We start from the raw sequence: 13,559 nt of genomic DNA, 5'->3' as shown, positions 1-13,559 counted from the left end.
GATGTAGAAGAAGTTCAGCACCACCTCTGCTCCACTGCCTCCGCCTTCTGAGATGTCACGTGACTGTAAGCTAGTACTCCACTAGGGGGCGCATAATATTAAAAAAAAGAAATTTCTTGGCTTTTTTTCATTTCTTCTTTCACAAGACTTTTTTACAGTCTGGACAAAACAAATATGTAAAAAGTTTGTCACTCAATCACTCCCTTCAGCTTATTCGCCTCTTTTTTGAAGTTGTCACAAGACAATGCAATGAACCGCCAATAGTTTACAGGAATAATGTACTAAATGATATATAATTATTATCATTAGGTTATTCGTGTTAATATTGTTATATCAATACAATAATAAACGGAAATAATATACGTTCCTACTGAATTCTTTTCCCAATCTATTTTTATAAGTTTATATTTTTTGCAACTTCATTTCTTTTAGAGTATGATGTAAAAAAATTAAGCAAACACAAACAAATGCGTAAGTGCATAAAACAATTCATAATACTAAATCCACAATAGAAATAATATTTCCAAGTAATATTTCAGTCCAATTTATTATTATGAACTGGTCTTAAATATATATATTTTAAATATCTTCTATTTATGTTATGACATTGTATTATTACTTGTTTATAGTGCTAAATATAATTATTTAGTTTTATTACTAATAAACTTAAATTTGTATTTTTTAATTAAATTATGTTTTGTTTGTTTAAATTTTTTATTGAGTTCAGTCAGTCTTTGCATGTTTTTCAAATTATTGCTAATGAAAAGTTTTCCAGGGATCCCCTCATATTTTCATGTTCATTTGAGGAGCCAACATGTACATATTAGTACCTAAATGATACATATAAATATATACATATAAAGATAGCGATACAGTGACATTACTTTGTATTTAATGTGCCTAGTACTTCTTTATTGTATCAGTTTTATTTGACAAATAAAACCTTCTCTGATTCAGTAACCATTAGCTTCCATGGTGTTATTTAATCCAGAATTGTAAAACATCTTTTAGATTTTATGGAGCCATAAATATAATCATCCTTGATTGAGGGAGTCTATTCTAAAATGTATCAATGTATTCATACATATAGTTTCTTCTATCAACATTATAAATGCTTTACAAATTAATTTTAGGAAATGGGCCTATGTAAATAATATATTTAAATTATTACCTTTTCCTTACTTTCCCTACTACTCTATTTTACAACATTATTGACACATCTAGGCTTTTTAATAATATTTAACAATATGATAATATTTATTTAATAAACATTTATAATCTAATTTCAATGAAAACACCTTTTAATTACATTTTGGATCATTTATTTATTTGAATATTATTTCATCATATTTTTGTATTCATTCTTAAAATTCATTAATTTTCTTTTCAGCTTAGTTCCTTTATCAATCTGAACCGCCAACTTATCCAGTATATGTTTTATGTAGCAGATGCTCTTCCAGCTGCAAACCATTACTGAGAAACATCCATACACACATTCACACACATACACTAAGGTCAATTTTAGCATACCCAATTCACCGATAGCCTACCACGTCTTTGGACTTGTTGGGGAAACCAGAGTACCCGAAGGAAACCCACTCAAACACGGGGAGAACATGCAAACTCCACACAGAAATGTCAACTGACCCAGCCGAGGCTCAAACCAGCGACCTTCTTGCTGTGAGGCGATCATGCCACCCACTGCGCCACCATTTTTGTATACACTACTGTATAATTATTCTAATCACTGGATTTTTATTCTTTTATTTTCATGCACAAATATAATATTAAAGCTTCATATTAAAATTATGAATTTAAAAGACAGATTTGTGAGGGGTGTGCTTATATTTGCTGAGCACTGAACATATAGGATATATTAACTGAATGAGTTAGTTAGGATTTAAGTTAGTTAAGATTAATTAAGATTACTTATTTGTTTAGAAGCAGCTTCAGTCTAACCTATTTCTGAATTGAACAGGCAGTTAGTGGATAAAAAATAAAAATAAAATAAAATAAAATAAAATAAAATAAAATAAAATAAAATAAAATCTTGTGATAAACAGCAGATGTCAGTGTGGGTGTGTTCAGCATACTGTTGATGCAGTGTTTGTGTAGTTGAGCTCATGGGTGGATAACCCCTGTCAAACGTTTAACATCCACGAACCATCATCAAATCTTTCTGCTGGAGGTCTCCGTTAAAACTGTGAGCACACATTTTATCACAATTATTATTCTGTTTTCATCATTTGATTGCTTTAAAATTACTGTGCGTTTTAAAGTTCTTTCTAACTTAACGATACTGGTTAACTTAGCATGTCTTAAACTGCTCCAGTGAGTGATAAATAATTATGTAACGTTATCCAGATACAAATCAGGTTTTAAACCGGTTATGAGACAGGCAAGCTGATTGATGTATAGTTTCAAATAATTATGTTTGTAGGTTTTATAAAACCTTTAGGTCGAGCTAATGCTAGCTGTCAGCGCTAACTGCTAATGCTAACGTTAACTAACTAACGTTACTCGCCGTAAAATTAATAATCAGAAATGAAACATTGAATGTGTTGTGGTTTCGTATAGTAAAACACGATGTTGGTTAAATTTGAGTAAAGTTTATCTAAGTATTCATAGTTAAGTCACCGCTTGAGTTTAAAGCAACAGGTTTGTGTTAATGCTAATGTTTGTGTATGTGCTAATGCTCCGTTTTAGGACACGTTCATTTATAAACAATGCAGTTATATTATTTTTATTAATGCGTGTATAATATATGTTGTAATTCTGGCAAAGTAACGTAGATACAAGTTTTTCGTGTAGAAAAGTTCTGTGATTTAATTTGGAACAGTCTATGACATGCTTATCATGCATGGTTCGTTTGAGAACACTCAAAATTAAGATGACCATATTACTGTTTCTTAAGTATGCCTAATTTAACAGTCTTCTTTGAACACCACAGTACTTTTAATGCTTCTGTAGTTTATATATAATATTTAAATATAGTAGACATTAATTATTCGTAGAATATTTGGTTGAGTCTGCAAATTCATCCTTTCATATTTATTAGTAAAGTAATTAAAGTGGGCAATCCGCAATCTCTTTTCAATTTCTTGATTAATTTATTTAGCATTATTTGACAATATACTACTCAGAAGCATTAAAGATTTCAGATCTTTTCATTCTTTCTTTCTAGTTTTAGACTAGATATCTAAGGATTATATTCAGGATCTATTCAGCTGAAATAGAAAAATGTACACTTCTACACTTTTTACAAAAAGAAGACAGTATAATCTTTATGCAAAGTAACCCACATTTTGCTTTAGACTTCTGACTAATCTTTAGACCAATTTACTCATGGATCCACACTGAAGTCAAATGAGCTTTGTTGTCATTTTGCCATATGTGGAGATCTACAAATATTACAAATTTCAAAATGTTGTGCCTCACAGGAACACAATGAAATGCATGCAATTGGACATATACACACAGGACAAAAAAGCTTATCTGCAAAAATGCAATCTCGATAATTATTTTCCATATTGAACGATATCTTTTTCGATATAACAATGACTGAAGTCACAAAATTAGAAGGTCCATTAAATGGCATAACATATTTTCGGCTGATAAATTTTCAGTGCTGAAAATTTAGTACATCTCTAATATCAACACACTTTTAGATTCCCATTGTTGCACATTTCTGCTGTGTGATTGGCTCTGTGATCAATATAGAGTAAAAAGATCCAGAGCTTATCATTGTTATTGACATAAATTGTATTGCGATTCAATATAATATCGTTTATCAGCCCAGCCTTAATCTAAACATATGTAACTTACACAGATACAAAGTTACAAAGTCTTATACAATGTTAGATAAAACTAAGGATAAAAAACAACCTACATAAGCCTACAAATAGCTAACCTAAATAATTTATAAATGCATAAAACCTATTCTGAATTACAAAATGCAGATTTATAAACGGTGCCGTAGTGTAGACATTTTAGGCAAGTGTAGTTTAAGCAGGAACAGTACAATACTAAATTGTCCAGTTCACAACTGCACATGAGAAAAGGTAAGAGTATCATATGTGAAGCCCACTCATCCACCTATGTATAGCCTACTTGTTCACGTAGAGCACATATAGGAAGCAATCCATCATGTGAGGAGTCTTTTGAAAACAGATGCAGCAGGACTTGTTGAAACACGAAATGTTTTGAAATATTTTTGTTTAGGGGTTTGAGTTTGGATAGGGGTTTGAGAGAGGAATTGGGTGGCTAGAGTTGAGGAAAATTGCATGTTGTTGTTGTTTTTTATCGGTATTAAAAGTTGTGAACAACATAGGGATGTAACGATTATAGATTTTGGTTGTACAATTGTAGTCTGAGGAATAATCACGGTTTCGTGGTTATCGCGATTATTATGCAATCATTAATTTAACATCAAAACACGAGTAGTTTAGATAGCACATGAAAACTTCTTATATTTTTAAGTGTTATTTATTGCTGCCCAGTAACCAAGTAATACAGCACAAAATACTAAAACAAACAAACAATAGTCAATTTCTCTTTGGACTTAAAAATAAGTAAAAAAAGGTTTTGGCATTTAAACATAAGTAATAATTTTAAACTGAAAATAACTGACAACAGTGAATAAATAAAAATAAGAAAAAATAAAAAAATATAATTTTCTAATGTAAATCTAGGCATCCTATTAGCGAAGTATTTCCCTTTTAAAGAGAACAAATGTAGGCAAAGGCTACTGAACCTCTGTCTGAAAGACACTTTTGATCAACTATATTATGAACTTGTTTGATTTTAATTTTGTATTTTTTTTCCCTTTGGAGTAGAAATGTGTATATTCCATACAAAGTATGAAGCTAAATAGTCAGTTTTTGTCACGTGATTCACGGTGTGCTCGCACCATTCTATCAACTAGGTGCATGTGGAATGAGTAAACACTAAAGGCTGATTTATACTTCTGCGTCAAACACCGGCGTAGGCTACGGCGCTGACGCATAGCCCTTTGCCGTGGCCGTCACTGACGTGCACCTCTCAAAAATTGTAACTATGAAGGAGCTCCGGATGGAAAGTTTTGTTCTGTGTTTACCTCATAGTTAAAGTTGTTGCACGTCCACCGGTTCCTGCCTCAAAATGAGCGAGTTTGAGTCACTTGTACATCCAGGAAGTGTTCAGAAAAGCAAAACAGAAGCGAAGAAACTCGATACAGAGGAACATTTACACCTCACTGCCCACTAGCGTTTCGGAAGAGTTGATGCAGACCAACAGAGACAGCGCGCAAAAGTATAAATGCACAGCCACACGCGTTGCCTGCGCCGTGAGTTGCGCCGTTCACTTGACACAGAAGTATAAACCAGGCTTTAAGCCTGATTTATACTTCTGCGTCAAGTGACTGGCGTAACCCATGGCGCATGCAATGCGCGTGGCTGTGCATTTAAGGCTGATTTATACTTCTGCGTCAAACGCAGGCGTATGCTACTGCGCTGACGCATAGCCCTTTGCTGTGGCCATCGCCGTCACTGACGTTCACCTCTCAAAAAATGTAACTACACGTCGCAACGACGCGTAGCGTAAGCTCTGTGATTGGTCGGCTTGGTAGCGCTGACGAGTGTGGGCGGGACCGAGAGCCGCGCGAATGGCGCGAGCGATTGTTTGTTGTTTGTTGCACGTCCCCCGGTTCCTGCCTCAAAATAAGCAAGTTTGAGCCACCTGTACATCCCGGAAGTGTTCAGGAAAAGCAAAAAAGCAGAGAAGAAACTCAACACAGAGGAACATTAACACCTCACTGCCCTCTAGCGTTTCGGAAGTGTTAATGCAGACCGACAGAGACCGCGCGCAGAAGTATAAATGCACAGCCACGTGCGTTGCCTGCCCCGTGGGTTACGCCGGTCACTTGACGCAGAAGTATAAATCAGGCTTTAAACAGTCCTAATAGCCTCAGCCATAGTTAATCCAGTCAGTGTGTGTGTGTGTGTGTGTGTGTATTAGGCTCGGGGTACGAGCTTGGAACTTTGAACTGACCCACAGTTGGCATAACTTTCTTTTGTTGCAGCTAGGCATTGGCTGGTATAGGATTCTGACGGTATGATAACCTTGGATAAAAATATCACGGTTTCACAGTTTCATAGTATTGTGATTACTGCTTTGAAATATGTTCTTTTTAAATGAATGAGCAGCGTGAAAAAAATAGACCCAGCGCTGAAACTATCGCTGCACTGCTGCTTCAGCGATGCTCACGCCTCACGCTGACGCCTGTTTCACACCGCAAGCGTCAGCGGCGCGTGAGCAGAGCGTGAGCAGCGCGTTTGTCGAGCAGTAGCAGCACGCAGGCGTTTGCCTTTCACACCAGCTGCGTCTGCAGCGCGCAGCTCTTCGGCAGCTGCTGCTGAGATCAACCTATCTCTGTCTATTCTATCTAGTTACCCATGTCTCTCTATATACAAATACACTTTTTAAACTTTTCATCTGCACCAAGGCCCCACCTATGCTGTTTCATTAACCTGCAAATATTTATTTTACAAATTTTATAGATCAAATAGTACTGTATGCTTCTAAAGCTAACTTATATGAGAAGTGTCTACAGTCAGAAGACAATCGCCTGTGATATCATGTCATTTGTTTTTTGATTATCAGGTTGCTGTAGACCTAGTTATAATCATATTTATACAATATAGTTATAATGATATTTATCAAACTAGTGTTAATTTCTCCGCTTCAGTGATGTCCAGCGGCAGAATAACAGCTCGTTAATTCATGCTCGTGCAGATGATGAGACGGACAAAAGTAATTAATGCATGCCATTCTTTTACTTATTTTCGTGTTGTTAGATTCACAGTGCAAACAGCTCCCGGTAGGAATAATTCGAGTGAACATAAAACAAAGCCGATTAAAACTTTATTGCTCTGCTCAGCTGCACAGAACACAGCGAGCTCACATAATCCAGCATGCGAGTCGCACTACACTACCCACAATACACTTCGCTATGGACTACAAATCCCGTAAATATTCCATTTCCCCTCTCCTACAACTAGTGTGCAACTTAAGCAAAACTGATAGTAAAATTGTTTTACATTCGGTTTTGTAGTTCGGGCCTAAATAAATGTTTGTTGCCGTTTTTAATCGTTTTAAGTTCATTTGAATGACTATATATAAACCATTTGACATTATTAACGCATTTATTGGGTAAAATTGCTACTTTTTACTGTCATTCGATGTGTTTTGGTCATTATCAATGCACTGTCACTTTAATTGAGCGTGAGCAGCGCGTCAAAAATAGACCCAGCGCCGAAACTATCGCTGCACTGCTGCTTCGGCGACGCTCACGCCTCGCACTGACGCGCTGCTGCTGCGTGCGGTATGAAAGCTGTAATCTGTTAACATGGACGCCGAAAACACACGCGCTGCTCACGCTCTGCTCACGCGCCGCTGACGCTTGCGGTGTGAAACAGGCGTGATGCGCTGCTGCTGCGTGCGGTATGAAAGCTCTAAACTGTTAACATGGATGCCGAAAAAACATGCGCTGCTCACGCTCTGCTCATGCACTGCTGACGCTTGCGGTGTGAAACAGCCGTAACACTCCCTCGTCCTCCAAGGTTCCCGACTTTAATAAAATCACCAAAACACATCCTCAAAACAGACTATTTGGGATGATGAAGGGTGTATACTTCAGTGCACAGTTATCATAAATTAGGGGTGTCAAAATTAATTGTTTCTCCAATGCATTGCTATGCAGATGCAGATGATTAGTAAACAGTTCATTCATAATTTTTAAATAAGTTTATTAACTGGTTATTATGTACTGATGTTATTTATCGTAAATTTGCTATGCTGCGATAGCATACTATGGTGAGGGAGGCGAGCGCGAGTAATTAAATGCTCCAACTACTTTAAAAAACAGCAACTGTGCACAATCCAATGCTTGTAAGTGTGCTGGGAAAGTAGAAACCAGGAGCCCCCTTTTCAGCTTCAAGTGAACTCTTTGACTTGCTTGCAAGTTTGTGCGATTAAGGGTGCTTTCACACCTGTGAATCGATTCAGTTGTTGCGAAACAGAGATTACAAATGTTACATTGTTGCTCTTTGCTCTTGGTGCGGTTTGCTTTCACACTGCAAAGTTTCTAATCGGAGCTCTCAGTAGAGGTGGTGGTTTGGTGGTGTGGTGGTTTTGGAAGGTGCGCGCGACGTGTCTGAAGAGTGAGGAGAGATGCGGTGGGGAGGGGTGAGAAGGGTGCGCGACGTAGCCTATTTGAGGGCCGGGAGATTATCACTCGTTTGCGGGCATCCGGAGACTCACGAAACTTCCCGCCCTACTTATAATTGTCTCTACATATAGCTGTATGCCTATTACATATCTATAAAATACAGTGTTATAACCGCGCTTGGATCGGATCGCTTTCTCACTGCAATCGATCCGCTCCAGAGTTCGTTTCAATCGAGCCGAGACCACCTCCTTCAAGCGATCTTGGAGCGATTGATTTGGCACGGATCCGAGAGCGATTGGTGTAGGGATGCTCAAAATAATCGATTAACCGTTAACCGAAAGGGTGCGTTTGTGACCGATTAATACTATCAGTTAAACGATTAAAATTATTATTTTATATATTTTTAGTTTGGCTGCATAAGGGGCCGATTGAATGCGCCTTTGCGTTAAGAGGTGCATCTTTTGCATGCGGCTCATCCCAGAGCAGCAGTTTGTGTTGTCAAGACAACTACAGAGAACTTTTAAAGAGCCTGGTTTCCGCTACATTCATTCTTCCATGGCGGGGACCAAAATGCATCCATCCACGGCTACATTACCCTTTCAAAACATTCAGTTATTGTTGTTGTTGTTTTTAATAGCGGATTATAATCGCATCAAAACGTATTAAAAGGTAAGTGGATTATAACAGCGCAAACTTTTTTGTAACCGTATAGTGCTGTGCACTATTGTCTAATCCTTTGGGGTTACGTGCTGACTGACTGACTGACTGACTGACAGGTGCGCGATGCGTGAGGCCAGCAAACACGCAGAAGCTTTCAGTTAAGATGAACACAGTTTCTATAGTTATACTTTATTTATAGATAAAGTATGACTCTGCATATAATTACTCTATCTTGCTGGAGTTTATGGCCATTTCGCTTTACTTCAGGACGCATTATTGCCGCTCTGAAGGTCTAATCGCTGTTTTAAGTTATCCAGAGCTGTATGAATGTACAAATCTTGAATATCATAATATTATTAAATATTACAATTTTATCAACATATACAGCAACACTTTTGCACAATCGATACCCAGCTGATTCAGTTGTTTCATAAGAGGACCGCGCTTTCTTCTCTTCTTTTTTCCTTGTCAACATAAAGGCAGTGAGGTGCGCCTCGCGTTTTTGGAATGAAAAAAGCACGTTAGGTGTGGTCGGCCACTTGTTCAACTGCAAGACATACTTAACTTGCGGGACGATAACGTATAACCCGTGCCTACAGACACATTTGCTAAAGAAGCAAAATGGAAGAAGAATATTGCTTGAAACAGACGTGTTGATGCCAAAAAAAGCGCTGATGTTGACCTGGATCTGCATCATAAACGCAACAAATAGGCTTTACCTTTTATTTTACAGCATATAAAGCATGTATGCACATTAATGCAATATCATATTTAAACAACAAAACTGTTTACAAAAAGTCAACATATGCGCACGTTGTTGTCTTTTCATTACGCAGCATGCGCACTTGAGCCACGATGGAGAGAAACCATAGCAAGACATAATCTTTAAAATAATGATTTCTATTAAAAATGTAAAAGGTTTTGTGATTATAATAATTCAAGCGGGGCATTAAATAAATGCATATTTTCCGTGGAGCGAGCGATTTGAGGAAGTCTGCTATTTTATTTGACGGAAGACAAAAATATGATTGGAAAAAAAACAGTATATAATAAATAATCAGTCAGTGTTTTCGATTTGTAATATAAATTCATTATTTAAGTGAAAATAATTTAGGGCAGTCCTATTTATTTTATTCATTTTATTTAGTTTATTCTGTTCTTCTATGCTAAACACTGCAGGTGCGTGAAAATGCTCTGTTGTAATGTTCTATTTTTAATATGCTAGCATATAAAAATAAATCAGTATTTTATGCAATATTTAATGTGTCAGACACAAAATAGACAGGTCAATTTGTTTAATATAAAATTAATAGTAATCTGACCAGTTAACCGTTAATAACCGATTAATGAGCAGCGGTTGTCGGTTAGCAAAATTAACCGAAATGAGCATCCCTAGATTGGTGGTTTCACATATGCCAAACGAACCGTGCTAACTGGGCAAACGAGACAGGTTCCGAAACAAAACTGTAGGTGTGAAAGCACCCTAAGTTTGATACTTTGGAGGGGGGATGCGTAAATTGCTAGGTGACTATCAACCGTATTATCAGAGTATCATACAAGTTTTATTTATGGAGAAAATTAAAAAGCACTGCAGTGTTTGGATGTTCTGTGTTTGTCTGGGATAAATGGTCTACCGAAATGTGTATATTCCATAAAAATTATGAAGCTGATCGGTCAGTTATTGTCACATGACTTGCGGTGCGCTCGCGGCATTCTGAGGGTGTTTTCAACTTGGTGCATCTGGAAGGCTTGATCGTGTCGGTTCCAATATGCGTGCACAAGCCACACACCTCCATTGGAAATAACAAACTTGCGCATGGAAAAAACAATATGTGAATAAGGGCGCCGTCATTTGCAATGTCCAGCAGTTGATCCTTTTGCATAGACATGCTGGATTCACCTGATTTGTTAACAAATGAGTTGCGAAACTATTTGACAGTTCATGGGTCCTTCACTGGGCCTTTTCCCCTTCACAACGAGACTTTCCAAAGACTTTTGTTACTTACTTATTTTGCTAGCTTGTGAGTTAAATTTTGGCACTCAAGTCACCGAAAAGTAACTGGTCATTTTTTAAAATAAAAGTTTTTTTTTCCAAATAAAGATTGTTCAGACTGAAATAATAAATAAAACAGAAAAAATAATGATTTCTTTTGCGGCCTGGTACTAATTGACCCTAATTGACTTATTGAACTGGTAACGGTCTGCAACCTGGGGGTTGTGGACCACTGGCATTGGGGACAGATTATGCAGGATGCACGTTTTATCAGATGTTTGTATGCTTTTGTCAGATGCTTTTCGGCTTAGTCCAGGGGTTTTCAAAGTGTGAGGCGCGCCTCCCCTGGGGGGTGCCAGAGCATGTCAGGGGAGGCGCGGGAAAAAATATTATATAATAAAAATATGATTATTAAGTTTAATTATTATATGTATTTTTTTATTATTTTTAAACGTTTTAATTAAACAAAGCTAAAAAAAATAATACGTCAAAAATAAGAAAACCTTTTTTACCCAGAAGGCCATTGCTGTGAATTCGCTTCTGTGTTGCAAGCCTGCCAATACAGGTATATGGCTGCCAATACAAGTATATGGCTGCTAATACAATGGATCGGTTTCTGAGACCCCCCGATTCAAAGCCTTCAAGTTCAGGGCTTAAACCCAAAAGACGACGATATGATGATCAGTATTTGAGTTTAGGATTTACGTGGACAGGACCAGCTGATGAACTACGAGCTTTAAGTGTGGTTTGTCAAGATATTTTGGCTAATGACAGCATGAGACCCGCTAAACTTCGGCGACACCTTGAAACCAAGCATAATGAGGTAGCAAGAAAACCTCCAGAATTTTGTGTGTGTGCGTGTGTGTGTGCGTGTGTGTGCGTGCGTGTTTGGGAGGAGGGGGGCGCCAATGAATAAGTTGTGTCAAAAGGGAGGCCCACTGTCTTAGACTTTGAAAACCCCGGGCTTAGTCCATTTATTAATCAAGGGTCGCCACAGCGGAATAAAAAGGCAACTTATTAACTATAGCATATGCCCTTCAAGCTTCAATCCATCACTGGAAAACATCTATACAATCTTTAACACTAGGCTTGGGCGGTATCCAAATTTTTATATCGTCCTCCCTATTTTACCTCGGTAAATTATTATATTTGGCTTGTGCCTAAACCATTTAAAAACTGAATACCGTATATGCAACCTTAGGTTCGCGATCACCTGTTTGTCTTGTTACTATCAGAGGTCTGCGTGGGACGCTCTCTCTCATTCACGCACGTGCACACACACACACACAAAGAGAGAGAGAGAGCACCACTCTCTCTCTCTTTCTCTTATTCACACACACACATAGGCCCCGTTTACACTGCCAGTTAAATGGACACAATTCAGATTTTTTTGCTCATATGTGACACAGATCAGATCTGTTCCATGGCCGTGGAAACACGAAAAAAATGCATGCATTTGGATATTCAGAGATTGATTTCAGGCCTCCTTCATATGTGGAAATAAATCAGATATAAATCAGATATGTGACATTGCGACTGTAATGTAAACAGACAGATCAGATTTATTGAGGCATTCCATATTATATGTTATTAAACTTGCCACAATGTGGTGCTTCTCCGTGGTTTAATGACAGAAGAAAGAGCATGTGTGGAGACGCCAACGTGGTAAACAACAACAGAGGAAACACAGAGGAGGAAAGAAGTCAGTCGCCTCTATTTGCTCACACCAGACCTGAGATCTCTCTCTCACCTACAAATTCCTCTGAATGGTGGAGGACACCATAAACCATAGGTGCAAGCTGTGATGACGGCCCTTTTTCACCTTCGCCTCAAAATTATTTTTAAAGTTGGGCGAACTTTGTGTTGTAACTTTTGCTTTTTGTCGCGAATACACACACTACAGGCTACACATAGAACAACTTTATTCTCTCTACACCAGTGCTTATCTACACTAGTAGGCTACATCTTCAACTACACACGCACATCAGGGCTATACCATTACATAAACTGCGTGGGGGTAAATCTGGACTGAAACATTCATTGCTTATACTACACTTCGCACATTTCCCAGGGCTATGTGTCAGATGCTAGAACCCGCCTTTATGCATGCGTGACATCGTAAATGGTATGGGAAGTGTAAACACATGAATTGGATATGGGTAACAATTAAAACAATGTGTAAACGGACAGGCAAAAAAAAATCAGATATAGGCAACAAATCGGAATAGGGCATCAAGGCCTGACAGTGTAAACATAGGCCCCGTTTAAACTGCCAGTTAAATGTGACCCAATTCTGTTTTTTTGCTCATATGTCACAGATCGGATCTGTTTTATGACCGTGTCATGCAGTGACCCTCTTGCTGTGAGCCAATCGTGCTACCCACTGTGCTATCGTGATGTCCCTCATTAGTTATTTAAATATTTAATTAAATGATATAAATGCAAATTTACCTAATGCTTATAGCACACAAGTACATGTTGCTTGCTTTAATACTAATTAAAATATTTGTTATACTTTTTGTATACATTTTAATTCAATTTTTAAACAGTTCTATGTGATTATTCGACAGACTTCTATCCTTATTTAAGAGAACTGAATGACAGCCGTGAGAAAAGAGGCGAGTGAAAGCGCAGTTTGCTCAAACAGGTGTTCCTGCTCTCTGCGCAGTCAAAATCAAAGTCCTGTCTCAAACAAAATTT

At 37.6% G+C, this 13,559-nt stretch overlaps 1 protein-coding gene across 1 annotated transcript in view; it reads left to right on the top strand.

Moving 5' to 3' along the window:
• Positions 1-2,086: 2,086 nt before the first annotated feature.
• Positions 2,087-13,559, top strand: part of stat5b (signal transducer and activator of transcription 5b) — a gene marked incomplete in the record, with an annotated part of 62,556 nt that continues 51,083 nt past the window's right edge. Inside the window, 1 exon segment of the mRNA NM_001003984.2 lies at positions 2,087-2,194.

Source organism: Danio rerio, chromosome 12 (genome assembly GCF_052040795.2).
Source record: "Danio rerio strain M-AB ecotype USA chromosome 12, GRCz13ab, whole genome shotgun sequence".
NCBI lineage: Eukaryota > Metazoa > Chordata > Actinopteri > Cypriniformes > Danionidae > Danio > Danio rerio.
The sequence above is the reverse complement of the archived record's forward strand: the minus strand, read 5'-3'. Positions and strand labels throughout refer to the sequence as shown.